At 45.9% G+C, this 12,723-nt stretch overlaps 1 pseudogene; it reads left to right on the top strand.

Annotated features, from left to right (window-relative positions):
* The first annotated feature begins 4,452 nt into the window (after positions 1-4,452).
* On the top strand, positions 4,453-4,569 carry LOC126208432 (5S ribosomal RNA; annotated as a pseudogene).
* Positions 4,570-12,723: the final 8,154 nt, after the last annotated feature.

Here is a 12,723-nt window from a genome sequence, read left to right as displayed (position 1 = left end):
TAGTATAGCGTCACTAGTCAAACTATATGGTTATTTCAGTAAAAAAAACTAATTCAAACAAAGCTAATCCTTCAATTCACTTGGATTAGTTCATAATTTACTTTGCAAGACAAAGTATTCAACACCGAGCTCAATTAAGTTCGAAAAATGAACCATCCATGATAGAACTCAAAATGAGCTTAACAAATTTCTCTTTTTTTTGCCACCTGTCAAGCAGTTACTTTAGACAATAACATTTACAAAATTTCGCCCTGTATTCCTGCAAAACTCTACTTCGCAATAAACTAAGAGTACTTTAGCAAAATCCTATCTAACTTTATTTTTGTGGTTTTAAGTTTAACATTTGCTTCTCCTCTTACGCTTGAAAAAAAAATATTACTTTGAAACACTTGAATGCAAGAATTGTTCATTTAAAACAGGATACTCGATTTTAGTAGCACTTAGGTGAGGACCCTGCACAGGTTCGTGATCAGGATAGAAGATATGGTTCCGGACACAAGTTATTAAAACCACACACAAATTTACTGGTTCATGCCCACATACATAGCTGCATGTAGGAAGTTATTAAAGCAGTGACGAAGTTTTGGTGGCAAGCGACATGGCCGCTAACTGTTCTCACGGTTCTTGATGTTCGAATGCTCTAGAAAATCTCTTCTTGGCTTCGGATTTTCAACATATTAGAGCCATTCCTTTTTGCCGAGAATGCTAAACAATAGCCAGGTCAATAACCGATGCAAAAATCCTTTTCAGATCAGCTTCCAATTTCCTCTCTTAACGCCGGCCGCGGTGGCCGAGCGGTTCTAGGCGCTTCAGTCGGGAACCACGCGACCACTACGGTCGCAGGTTCGAATCCTGCCTCGGGCATGGATGTGTGTGATGTCCTTAAGTTAGTCAGGTTTAAGTCGTTCTAAGTCTAGGGGACTGATGACCACAGATGTTAAGTCCCATAGCGCTCAGAACCATTTGAACCTCTCTTAACACCATCGAAGTGTACTGTGTTGCGGCTAGCCACAAACTTGGTACCGTTCACACCAAGGAGCCGCCCAGTTCTACCGCCAAAACCACCTTTTACATCGCAGCTTGCCACTTCCGTTGCGGAGGGACTTCCCTAAGTCTTTTATGTACTACAAATACAAGTGCCGTAAGCATCAACCAGCTTACAATAAACATTGTCTTTCTTATAAACATACACATATTATAATTACTTATTATTTTAACAAATCATTTTGCTTTATCCATATACGTATATATATTACAAAATTCTAATTTTCTCGTCACAAATCAATGACTTTAAATAACAAAGAATACACACTCCATAATTGTAGAGTGACAGTTACAAAATATAAACCTACTTCTAATCGATGTAAGTGTTACATGTTCGCCGGCCGGAGTAGCAGAGCGGTTATAGGCGCTACAGTCTGGTCCCGAGCGACCGCTACGGTCGCAGGTTCGAATCCTGCCTCGGGCATGGATGTCTGTGATGTCCTTAGGTTAGTTAGGTTTAAGTAGTTCTAAGTTCTAGGGAACTGATGACCACAGCAGTTAAGTCCCATAGTGCTCAGAGCCATTTGAACCATTTTTTTGCTACACGTTCTCCCGTATACTAATTTCACGCGTAAACTGTTGAAAAGAAACTCGGTACATTTCGTTCGACAATCTAATTGTCTAGCAACTCACGTAGCACACACCTTAACGGTACCGTCTCTTAGATGTGCTTTTGCTGTACTTCGTAGTTTTGGTGTCACTTTTAATTATCGTTTACGCGTGTCCTACTGAACAACAGCACACGGCACGAACTAACTCGGTGTTTTGGCTGATATTCTATCGAAATACAACGTTTGGTGCCGATCTTAGTGTCTTACATATGGAGGTTTGGGTGTTAGTAACACGTTACTCCAAGTTCAAGCTTTCATTAGTATGTAGAGCAAAAATTTTGGAAAATTCTGCTCTGTTTACTGGCTCCTGTTTATGTCCTACATCAGTTGTTGGTATGTCTATTTGTTGTATAGAACTGAATATAAAGTGGTTTCCCAAAATTTGGGGTGATCACGTTTTCAGTTCTGTTGTACTAGTGTCGTCTGAAAAAGTACCGATTTTGGCTGATAGATGTTAAGTAGAAGGTCATTAACATATATGTCATGGGGACAAATAAGTAGTGACTGGTAACAGTAAATTTGTTGTTTCATTCGATGTCACTAATTTAACTTCGCGGGACTCCCCATAGTAAATGCCGGTTCAACAGCTTCCTCATGAAATAGTAAATGTAGACAGTTAATTAGTGACTCAAATTTTGGATTCAATTATTGCAGCTAAACTACTCGTTAAAAAGTGTGTCCGAATGGGGCTGCCGACCGTAATTTTACCTCGCTACAACAAAAAATGGTTCAAATGTCTCTGAGCACTATGGGACTCAACTGCTGAGGTTATTAGTCCCCTAGAACTTAGAACTAGTTAAACCTAACTAACCTAAGGACATCACAAACATCCATTCCCGAGGCAGGATTCGAACCTGCGACCGTAGCGGTCTTGCGGTTCCAGACTGCAGCGCCTTTAACCGCACGGCCACTTCGGCCGGCGCTACAACAAATAATTACAGATTTGTGTGACCTAACAGAAACGATTTGGAATGCTCATTGTTCTGTACACTGATTATAGTATGTTTTGGAAAATAATAAGTAACCTTCAGTCGAAGTGCCTAAATTAACCATTAGTAAAAAGCAGTAAAAAGAATAGAAAGAAAGAAAGAACCAGCTCGGACGACTTGTACAGCAGTGAAAGTCAGAAAGTTTTGTTTTGTTTATCATATTTTCTTCGCACAGGAACAGTGTCTACCAGTCTAAAGAAGAGAATTCTTCACGGAGCGGAGGAGCAAACGAATTATTTCTTCCAGCTGAAACTGTCCAACCATTTAGGAAAATAAAAAGAGACGGAATCATGACTTGGAGGAATCCGCTGAGATCGCCTGCAAAGCCGTGGTCCCCGAGTTGCAGGTGATCCCAGGGATTGAGGCACAGCGGCAGGGAGGGGACGGTACTAAGTTTGGCGGGATAGCCGGCTACTGCGCTTGGGAGGGGTAGGGGCGGCGCGGCGGTGCGCTGCGACTTACCGAGTTGATGGCCGTCATTTCCCTGGAGCGACTCGTGTCGGAATCCGCTAGCCCGCCGTCACTCTGAAACAAGAGATAACGCTATCACTGCCCGGGCCCGGAGCTGCCGTAAGGGCGAAGCAACTTAGCCAAATCAACTCGCTGCACTTCTGCGCGCGGAAACAAGAAGGCGCATCGCTCGTGGCAAAGCGGAGAAATGCGAAGTGCAGAGCGCTAATAGCAAGGGCGCTAGCGGCTCAATCGCTGCAAGCAGACGACTACCGCCGTAAGCAGTGCTGCGCTCAACTGCCTCAGAGTACCGCTTGAGAACTGGCTCTGTCAAGTTTCCGTATAAGTAAACAGCTGTAACTAACACATCCCAGGGCTCAGAGACAGCCCTAGTCTATCCATTGCACATGTTCGAGCACTTCATTTGCGACCCCAGCTGATGGTAAAGTTAAGATGGCTAGCTTATGCAGTTCTTCGTTCAAGAATTTATAGAGATTTTACTTTTATTTTGGGATTAACATAAAAAGAGGTTTAGTAGATCCTACATTTATTATCTCAAATACAACACTATGAAAGGCTATAATTTTTTTAAATAAACAAAATCTTTACAGAAAATCTACTTCCCAACTTTAGTAGTCCCAAAATTCCTGACAACGTCACTGACGAATTTCTAGTTAAAGGTGAGCCCAACTAAACATATGACTTTCATTAAACAATTTCTTTAAAAGTAAAATGGTTCAAATGGCTCTGAGCACTATGGGACAACATCTGAGGTCATCAGTCCCCAAGAACTTAGAACTACTTAAACCTAACTAACCTAAGGTCATCACACACATCCATGCCCGAGGCAGGATTCGAACCTGCGACAGTAGCGGCCACGCTGTTCCACACTGAAGCGCCTAGAACCGCTCGGCCACACCGGGGACTGATGACCTCAGATGTTAAGTCCCATAGTGCTCAGAGCCATTTGAACCACACCGGCCGGCTTAAAAGTAAAAAATTTGTGCCTAGGCTGCAGTTATAAATCTGCAGTCTTGGCATTAAAAGCTTTTTATTAAAAAAATTAAAAAAAAGTATGTAATAAACCATATTGAGAAAGACGTCTCCTCCCTGACAACGTCAAACTTCAGTGAAACAGATGAGTCACAAGTATTCAGAAATACGTCACTTGGATCGAACGATCCTACAGCCCAGGTTGATACACGGTGTTCCACAATTCGTATAAGAGGCTTCTAAGAGCTACAGATGTTACTAAGGAGACATACTGATGTGGGTGATTTAAAGATGATCCGATCTTCAAATTTATTTTGCATGTAAAGATAAATTTCCGGAAATTCGCTCACTGTCGTAACTTTATGTGCAACGGCCTTGCTGCAGTGGATACACCGGTTCCCGTGAGATCACCGCAGTTAAGCGCTGTTGGGCGTGGTCGGCACTTGGATGGGTGACCATCCAGACGCCATGCGCTGTTGCCATTTTTCGGGGTGTACTCAGCCTCGTGATGTCAATTGAGTAGCTACTCGACCGAATAGTAGCGGCTTCGGTCAAGAATACTATCATAACGACCGGGAGAGCGGTGTGCTGACCCCACGCCCATCCTATCCGCATCCTCCTCTGAGGATGACACGGCAGTTGGATGGTCCCAGTGGGCCACTCGTGGTCTGAAGACGGAGTGAGTGTCATAACTTTATGTATTAAGTTCCCTCAGTAACCTATGAAAACCTGTAATAAAATTGTGAAACACCGTTAATGTAAAATAAAATGAGTAATACACTAAGGGAAAGAAAAATCGCAGCACCAAAAAGTAGTTAATGTAGAGTACGAATACAATTGTCTAGTTAACATACTTAAGTGATTGAAAGATCACAGATTAATGTAACCCCGACGTAAGACACTGAAAATGTGAATTGCTGGTACATTAATAAACAGTGTAACCGCCAGAATGTTATATGCAAGCACGCAAACGTGTGTGCGTTGTATTGTACAATTGCCGGATGTCAGTTTGTGAGAAGGCGTTCCATGCATGTTGGACTTCGTCGTTCAACACAGGGGAGGTTAATGCTGTTTGTCGATGACGCTGAAGTTGTCGTCCGAAGCCGGCCGGAGTGGCCGTGCGGTTCTAGGCGCTACACTCTGGAGCCGAACGACCGCTACGGTCGCAGGTTCGAATCCTGCCTCGGGCATGGATGTGTGTGATGTCCTTAGGTTAGTTTGGTTTAAGTAGTTGTAAGTCTAGGGGACTGATGACCTCAGATGTTAAGTCCCATAGTGCTCAGAGCCATTTGAACCATTTGTCGTCCGAAGATGTCGCGTATGTGCACATTGGAGACAGAACTGGTGATCGCGCAGGTCAAGGCAAGATGTCTAACATCGTACAGCATTATGGGTTAAAACAGTGATTTGTAGACGTGCTTTATACTTTTGGATTACACTCCCTGAAATGCTGTTTATGGAATGGCAGTACAACAGGTCGGATCACCAGAGGGATCTGTTGCTTTGCAGTCAGGGTGTGTGGGATACCCACAACTCCAGGTGTCAGACAGGGTGGATGCAGGTCGTCAGCTGGCCTCCTCCTAACCAACACACGGCCATTACTGGCATCGAGGCAGAACCAGCCTTCATCAGAAAACACAACAGACGTCCACCTTTCCCTCCAATTAGCTTTCGCTTGACACGAGTGTAGTTGTTAATGACGGTGGCTTGGGATCATTGGAATTCATGCTACAGGGCGTCTGTCTCGGAGCTGACTTTGAAGTAACCGATTTGTAACAGTTCGTTGTGTCACTGTGGTGCCAACTACTGCTCAAATTGCTGCTGCAGATGCAGTACGATGCGACAGACCCATACGCCGAACACGATGGTCCTCCCTCTCGGTAGTGCCACGTGGCCGTCAGGAGCCCGGTCTTCTTACGACCGTACATTCTCGCGATCACCGTTGCCAGCATAATGTACAGTGGCTACATTCCTGCCAGGTCTTTCTGCAGTACTACAGAAAGAACATTCAGTTTCTCGTAGACCTATTACTCGCCCCCGTTCAAACTCAGTGAGGTGTTGATAATGGCACCTTTGTCGTCTTAAAGGAATTCTTGACTAATACAAACCACTGCGTCCAGTCTCAAAGGCAACTAACGCTCACGACTGTTACAGTGTGTATTTACACTACTGGCCATTAAAATTGCTACATCAAGAAGAAATGCAGATGATAAACGGGTATTCATTGGACAAATATATTATACTAGAACTTACATGTGATTACATTTTCACGCAATTAGAGTGCATAGATCCTGAGAAATCAGTACCCAGAACAACCACCGCCGGCCGCTGGTGGCCGAGCGGTTCTGGCGCTACAGTCTGGAACCGCGCGACCGCTACGGTCGCAGGTTCGAATCCTGCCTCGGGCATGGATGTGTGTGTTGTCCTTAGGTTAGTTAGGTTTAAGTAGTTCCAAGTTCTAGGGGACTTATAACCTCAGCAGTTGAGTCCCATAGTGCTCAGAGCCATTTTTTTTTTTTTTTTTGAACAACCACCTCTGGCCGTAATAACGGCCTTGATGAGCCTCAGCATTGAGTCAGACAGTGCTTGGATGGCGTGTACAGGTACAGCTGCCGATGCAGCTTCAACACGATACCACAGTTCAGCAAGACTAGTGACTGACGTATTGTGACGAGCCAGTTGCTCGGCCACCATTGACCAGACGTTTTCAAATGGTGAGAGATCTGGAGAATGTGCTGGCCAGGGAAGGAGTCGAACATTTTCAGTATCCAGAAAGGCCCGTACAGGGCCTGCAACATGTGGTCGTGCATTATCCTGCTGAAATGTAGGGTTTCGTAGGGATCGAATGTAGGGTAGAGCCACAAATCGTAACACATCTGAAATGTAGCGTCCACTCTTCAAAGTGCCGTCAATGCGAACAAGAGGTGGCCGAGACGTGTAACCGATGGCACCCCATACCATCACGCCGGGTGATACGCCAGTATGGCGATGACGAATACACGCTTCCAAAGTGTGTTCATCGCGATGTCGCCAGACACGGATGCGACCATCATGATGCTGTAAACAGAACCTGGATTTATCCGAAAAAATGACGTTTTTCCATTCGTGTACCCAGGTTAGTCGTTGAATATACCATCGGAGGTGCTCCTGTCTGGGATGCAGCGTCAAGGGTAACCGCAGCCATGGTCTCCGAGCTGATAGTCCAAGCTGCTGCAAACGTCGTCGAACTGTTCGTGCAGATGGTTGTCGTCTTGCAAAAGTCCCCATCTGTTGAGTGAGGGATCGAGACGTGGCTGCACGATCCGTTACAGTCATGCGGATAAGATGCCTGTCATCTCGACTGCTAGTGATACGAGGCCGTTGGGATCCAGCACGGCGTTCCGTATTACCTCCTGCACCCACCGATTCCATATTCTGCTAACAGTCATTGGATCTCGACCAACGCGGGTAGTAGTGTCGCAACATCGTGATAGGCTGCAATCCGACCTTTATCAAAGCCCGAAACGTGATGGTACGCATTTCTCCTCCTTACATGAGGCATCACAACAACGTTCCACCAGGCAACGCCGGTCAACTGCTGGTTGTGTATGAGAAATCGGTTGGAAATTTACCTCATGTCAGCACGTTCTAACTGTCATCACCGGCGCCAACCTATTGTGAATGCTCTGAAGAGCTAATCATCTGCATATCACAGCATCTTCTTCCTGTCGGTTAAATTTTGCGTCTGTAGGACGTCATCTTCGTGGTGTAGCACTTTTAATGGCCAGTAGTGTAACTCAAAGCTGATTACTTGCATCCTCATTGTGGACACTATCTTTGAGATGTACAAGTAGAAACACGCCTACCAACTTTCGGTTATGTCGCACAACTCCCCTTCTTGGCGTTGCGATCTTTTTCGCCGGTGTATAATAGCGCTGAGTACAAATCAGTAAGTAGCTCAGTGACGGATGGTGAATCACCCTTCAGCGCTCCCTGCAGTCGGCGTGCAGGTGTAGAGTACACCTGGTGATGGGTTCCTATCACAATACCTGTTTGTTTTTAGTACCTAACGTTTATGATTGAGGTCGACGTGCAATAATCATGCAAAGACAGCACGTGGCAGCACTGGAAGTGGAGGGTATATAAAGCGCGTCTGGGGACGCGGAAGAAAAAAGTGGAGTCATTTTCGTTATGGGCAAACAGAGCTAATTATCTGACGTTCAATAGGGGATGATCTTTGGCTTTCGAGCCAAGGTTGGAAGGCTTTCCGAGGTGGCTAAGTTTCTAAACTGTTCGCGTGCCACCGTGGTTGAAGTTCAGAGTATGCCGTGCATGGAAAAATGGTGCTTTCCCAAACTGAGGCCGAGACAACTGTGGTTACCACTGTCAATAGATGGCAGGAGTGAACGACAGCTGCGGAGATGTGTGCGAGTGAACTGTCTTGCAACTGACCACCCAGTCCGCCCCCGATAGGTGAGTAGTCAGCGCGACAGAATGTCAATCCTAAGGGCCCGGGCTCGATTCCCGGTTGGGTCGAAGATTTTCTCCTCTCAGGGACTGGGTGTTGTGTTGTCCTAATCATCATCATCTCATCCCCATCGACGTGCAAGTTTCCGAAGTGGCGTCAAATCGAAAGACTTGCACCTGGCGAACGGTCTACCCGAAGGGCTGCCCTAGTCACACTGACCACCCAGATGAACCAAGGGGCTACCAGCAGTGTCTGCAAGACGACCGTTCAGCGAGTGTTGCTGCTTATGCGCCTTCGCAGCAGCCGGCCGCTGTGGCCGAGCGGTTCTAGGCGCTTCGGTCCGGAACCGCGCTGCTACTACGGTCGCAGATTCGAATCCTGCCTCGGGCATGGCTGTATGTGATGTCCTTAGGTTAGTTAGGTTTAAGTAGTTCTGAGTTCTAGGGGACTGATGACCTCAGATGTTAAGTCCCATAGTGCTCAGAGCCATTTGAACCAACCTTCGCAGCAGGCGTCTGGTCGAATCACACATGCTGACAACCGTTCGTCGACGAAGGCATGCCTTTTCAGATGAATCACGTTTTATGGTTCACCGGACAGATGGCCGATGGCGTGTACGGCTCGAAACGTCTCAAAGCAGGCATCCTACTACAATCGTCGATAGGGTTCCAGGCTGGAGGAGGGAGCATTATGGTCTGGGGAATGTTTTTCTGGCATTCCATGGGTGATCTCGTCATTCTGATAGGCACAATGGATCAACACAAGACTGCATCTGTCGTTGGGGACCATGTATAGCCCTATATGCGATTCGTTTTTGCTTGGCACAATGGCACCTACGAGCAGGACAGTACAATGTGTCACATAGCTCGCAGTGATTCGAGGACCACCAGCATGAGTTCAACGTAATCCCATGTCCACCAAACCCTCCGGATTCAAACCGAATCGAGAAGCTGTGGGACCAGTTCGATCGGGCAGTTCACGCCATGGATCCTCAACAGAGAAACACAGCGCAGCTGGCCACGGCACTGTAGTCGGCTTGGCTCCACATCCCTGTCGGTATCTCCCAGAACCTCACTGACTCTCTATGCTTTTCATTTTTGAAACACAACCTACGACCAGCTTAGAGACAGAAATGATGACACTTTCCGCAGAACCTGACCATCATTTTGCAGGACAATGCTCAAGCACGTACAGTGCAAGCTGTTACTGATTTGTTTGATTGATGGGGCTGCTAAGTATTATTCCACCTACTGCACTCCCTTGACTTAAGCCCTCGTGAGTTCAGCTCGCTTTCTACACTGAAGGAAACACTTGACGGCATTGGCTTCAGAACTGCTACAAATTCGTCTGGATATAGACCGCGCCGCTCGAAGTGTCAACACAACTGGCACTGCTAAGAGTGTACTACGACTTCCACATCGCTGGCAACGTGTTATACAGGGTTTTACAAAAAGGTATGGCCAAACTTTCAGGAAACATTCCTCACACACAAAGAAAGAAAATATGTTATGTGGACATGTGTCCGGAAACGCTTACTTTTCATGTTAGAGCTCATTTTATTACTTCCCTTCAAATCACATTAATCATGGAATGGAAACACACAGCTACAGAACATACCAGCGTGACTTCAAACACTTTGTTACAGGAAATGTTCAAAATGTCCTCCGTTAGCGAGGATACACGCATCCACCCTCCGTCGCATGGAATCCCTGATGCGCTGATGCTGCCCTGGGGAATGTCGTATTGTATCACAGCCGTCCACAATACGAGCACGAAGAGTCTCTACATTTGGTACCGGGGTTGCGTAGACGAGAGCTTTCAAATGCCCCCATAAATGAAAGTCAAGAGGGCTGAAGTCAGGAGAGCGTGGAGGCCATGGAATTGGTCCGCCTCTACCAATCCATCAGTCACCGAATCTGTTGTTGAGAAGCGTACGAACACTTCGACTGAAATGTGCAGGAGCTCCATCGTGCATGAACCACATGTTGTGTCGTACATGTAAAGGCACATGTTCTAGCAGCACAGGTAGAGTATCCCGTATGAAATCATGATAACGTGCTCCATTGAGCGAAGGTGGAAGAACGAAACTAAAATGAGCTCTAACATGGAAATTAAGGGTTTCCGGACACATGTCCACATAACATCTTTTCTTTATTTGTGTGTGAGGAATATTTCCTGAAAGTTTGGCCGAACCTTTTTGTAACACCCTGTATACAATGCTGGTGACTACTTTGAAGGTCAGTAAAATTGTGAAACACGTATCTATTTTGCACAAGCTGTAAGTTCCAACCCTCGTATAAGAATTTACACTGAGGTGACAAAAGTCATGGGATAGCGACATGCACGTATACAGATAGCTGTAATATCGCGTACCCAAGGTATGAAAGGGCAGCTCTCATTTGTACTCAGGTGATTCATGTTAAAAGCTTTCAGACGTGATTATGGCCGCAGACTTTGAACACGGAATGGTAGGTGGAGCTAGACACATGGGACATTCCATTTCGGAAATCATTAGGGGAATCTATATTGCTGGATTGACTGTGTCAAGAGTGTGCCGAGAATATCAATTTTCGGGCACTACATCTCACCACAGGCAACGCACTGGACGACGGCCGCAACTTTACGACCGAGAGCAGCGGCGTTTGTGTACAGCTGTTAGCGCTAACAGCCGAGCAACACTGCGTGAAATAACCGCAGAAATCAAAGTGAGACGTACGATGACGTATCCCTTAGGACAGGGCGGAGAAATTTGGTGTTGATGGGCTATCTCAGCAGACGACCGATGCGAGTGTCTTAGCTAACATCACGACATCGCCTGCAGCGCCTCTCCTGGGCTAGTGACCACATCGGTTGGACTCTAGACGAGTGGGAAACCGTGTCCTGATCACAAGATTCCCAATTTCAGTTGGTAAAAGCCGATGGTAGGATTCGAGTTAGGCCCAGACCCCACGAAACCGTTGTCAACAGGCACTGTGAAAGCTAGTGGCGGTCTCACAGCGGTGTGCGCTGTGTTTATATGGGTCATTGACTCGAAATGGTTGTTTTCCGCTACTTGGAGATTATTTTCAGGCATTCATGGGCTTCATGTTCCCTAACATCTACAGGGTGGTCAGAAAATGTGTGAAGTGCTTGTAGGGATGTTACAGGGCAGGTTGTACTGACAAGGGAACCTCCCCATCGCACCCCCCTCAGATTTAGTTATAAGTTGGCACCGGGATAGGCCTTAAAAAACTGAACACAGATCAATCGAGAAAACAGGAAGAAGTTGTGTGGAACTATGAAAAAAATAAGCAAAATATACAAACTGAGTAGTCCATGCGCAAGGTAGGCAACATCGAGGAGGGTGTTAGCTTACGAGCGCCGTGGTCCCGTGGTTAGCGTGAGCAGCTGTGGAACGACAGGTCGTTGGTTCAAATCTTCTCTCGGGTGAAAATTTTAATTTTTTATTTTCAGATAATTATCAAAGTTCAGGCACTAACACATAATCAACTTCGCTCTCCAAAATTCCAGGACATGTTCAGATTTGCTTGGACATATACAGAATTTGACGGTCTACGCACGGAAACATTTGAAAACGTAAAAAACATATGTTTTGACAGAGCACAGGGAAAACTGTGCGACTCTGAAACTGTTGCATTCATTTGATGCACTTTATGTGACAAACTCTTATGTTTTCATCACTTTTTTTGGAGTGATTATCACATCCACAAGAAAACCTAAATCGGGCAAGGTAGAAGAATCTTTTTACCCATTCGCCAAGTGTGCAAGTTAGGTGGGTCGACAACATATTCCTGTCATGTGACGCACATGCCGTCACCAGTGTCGTATAGAATATATCAGACGTGTTTTCCTGTGGAGGAATCGGTTGACCTATGACCTTGCGATCAAATGTTTTCTGTTCCTATTGAAGAGGCAGGTCCTTTCGTCTACTAATCGCACGGTTTTGCGGTGCGGTCGCAAAACACAGACATTAAACTTATTACAGTGAACAGAGACGTCAATGAATGAACAGACAGATCGTAACTTTGCGAAAATAAAGAAAGTAAAATTTTCACTCGAGGGAGGACTCGAACCAAGGACCTTTCGTTCCGCAGTTGCTCACTCTATCCACGAGACCACGGCGCTCATCAGCTATCATTGTCCTTTATGTTGCCTATCTGCACATGGACTACTCAGTTTATATATTTTG

The sequence above is a fragment of the Schistocerca nitens genome, chromosome 1 (genome assembly GCF_023898315.1).
Source record: "Schistocerca nitens isolate TAMUIC-IGC-003100 chromosome 1, iqSchNite1.1, whole genome shotgun sequence".
Classification (NCBI taxonomy): domain Eukaryota; kingdom Metazoa; phylum Arthropoda; class Insecta; order Orthoptera; family Acrididae; genus Schistocerca; species Schistocerca nitens.
Note: the sequence above shows the minus strand (reverse complement) of the source record. Positions and strands in the feature narration are given on the sequence as shown.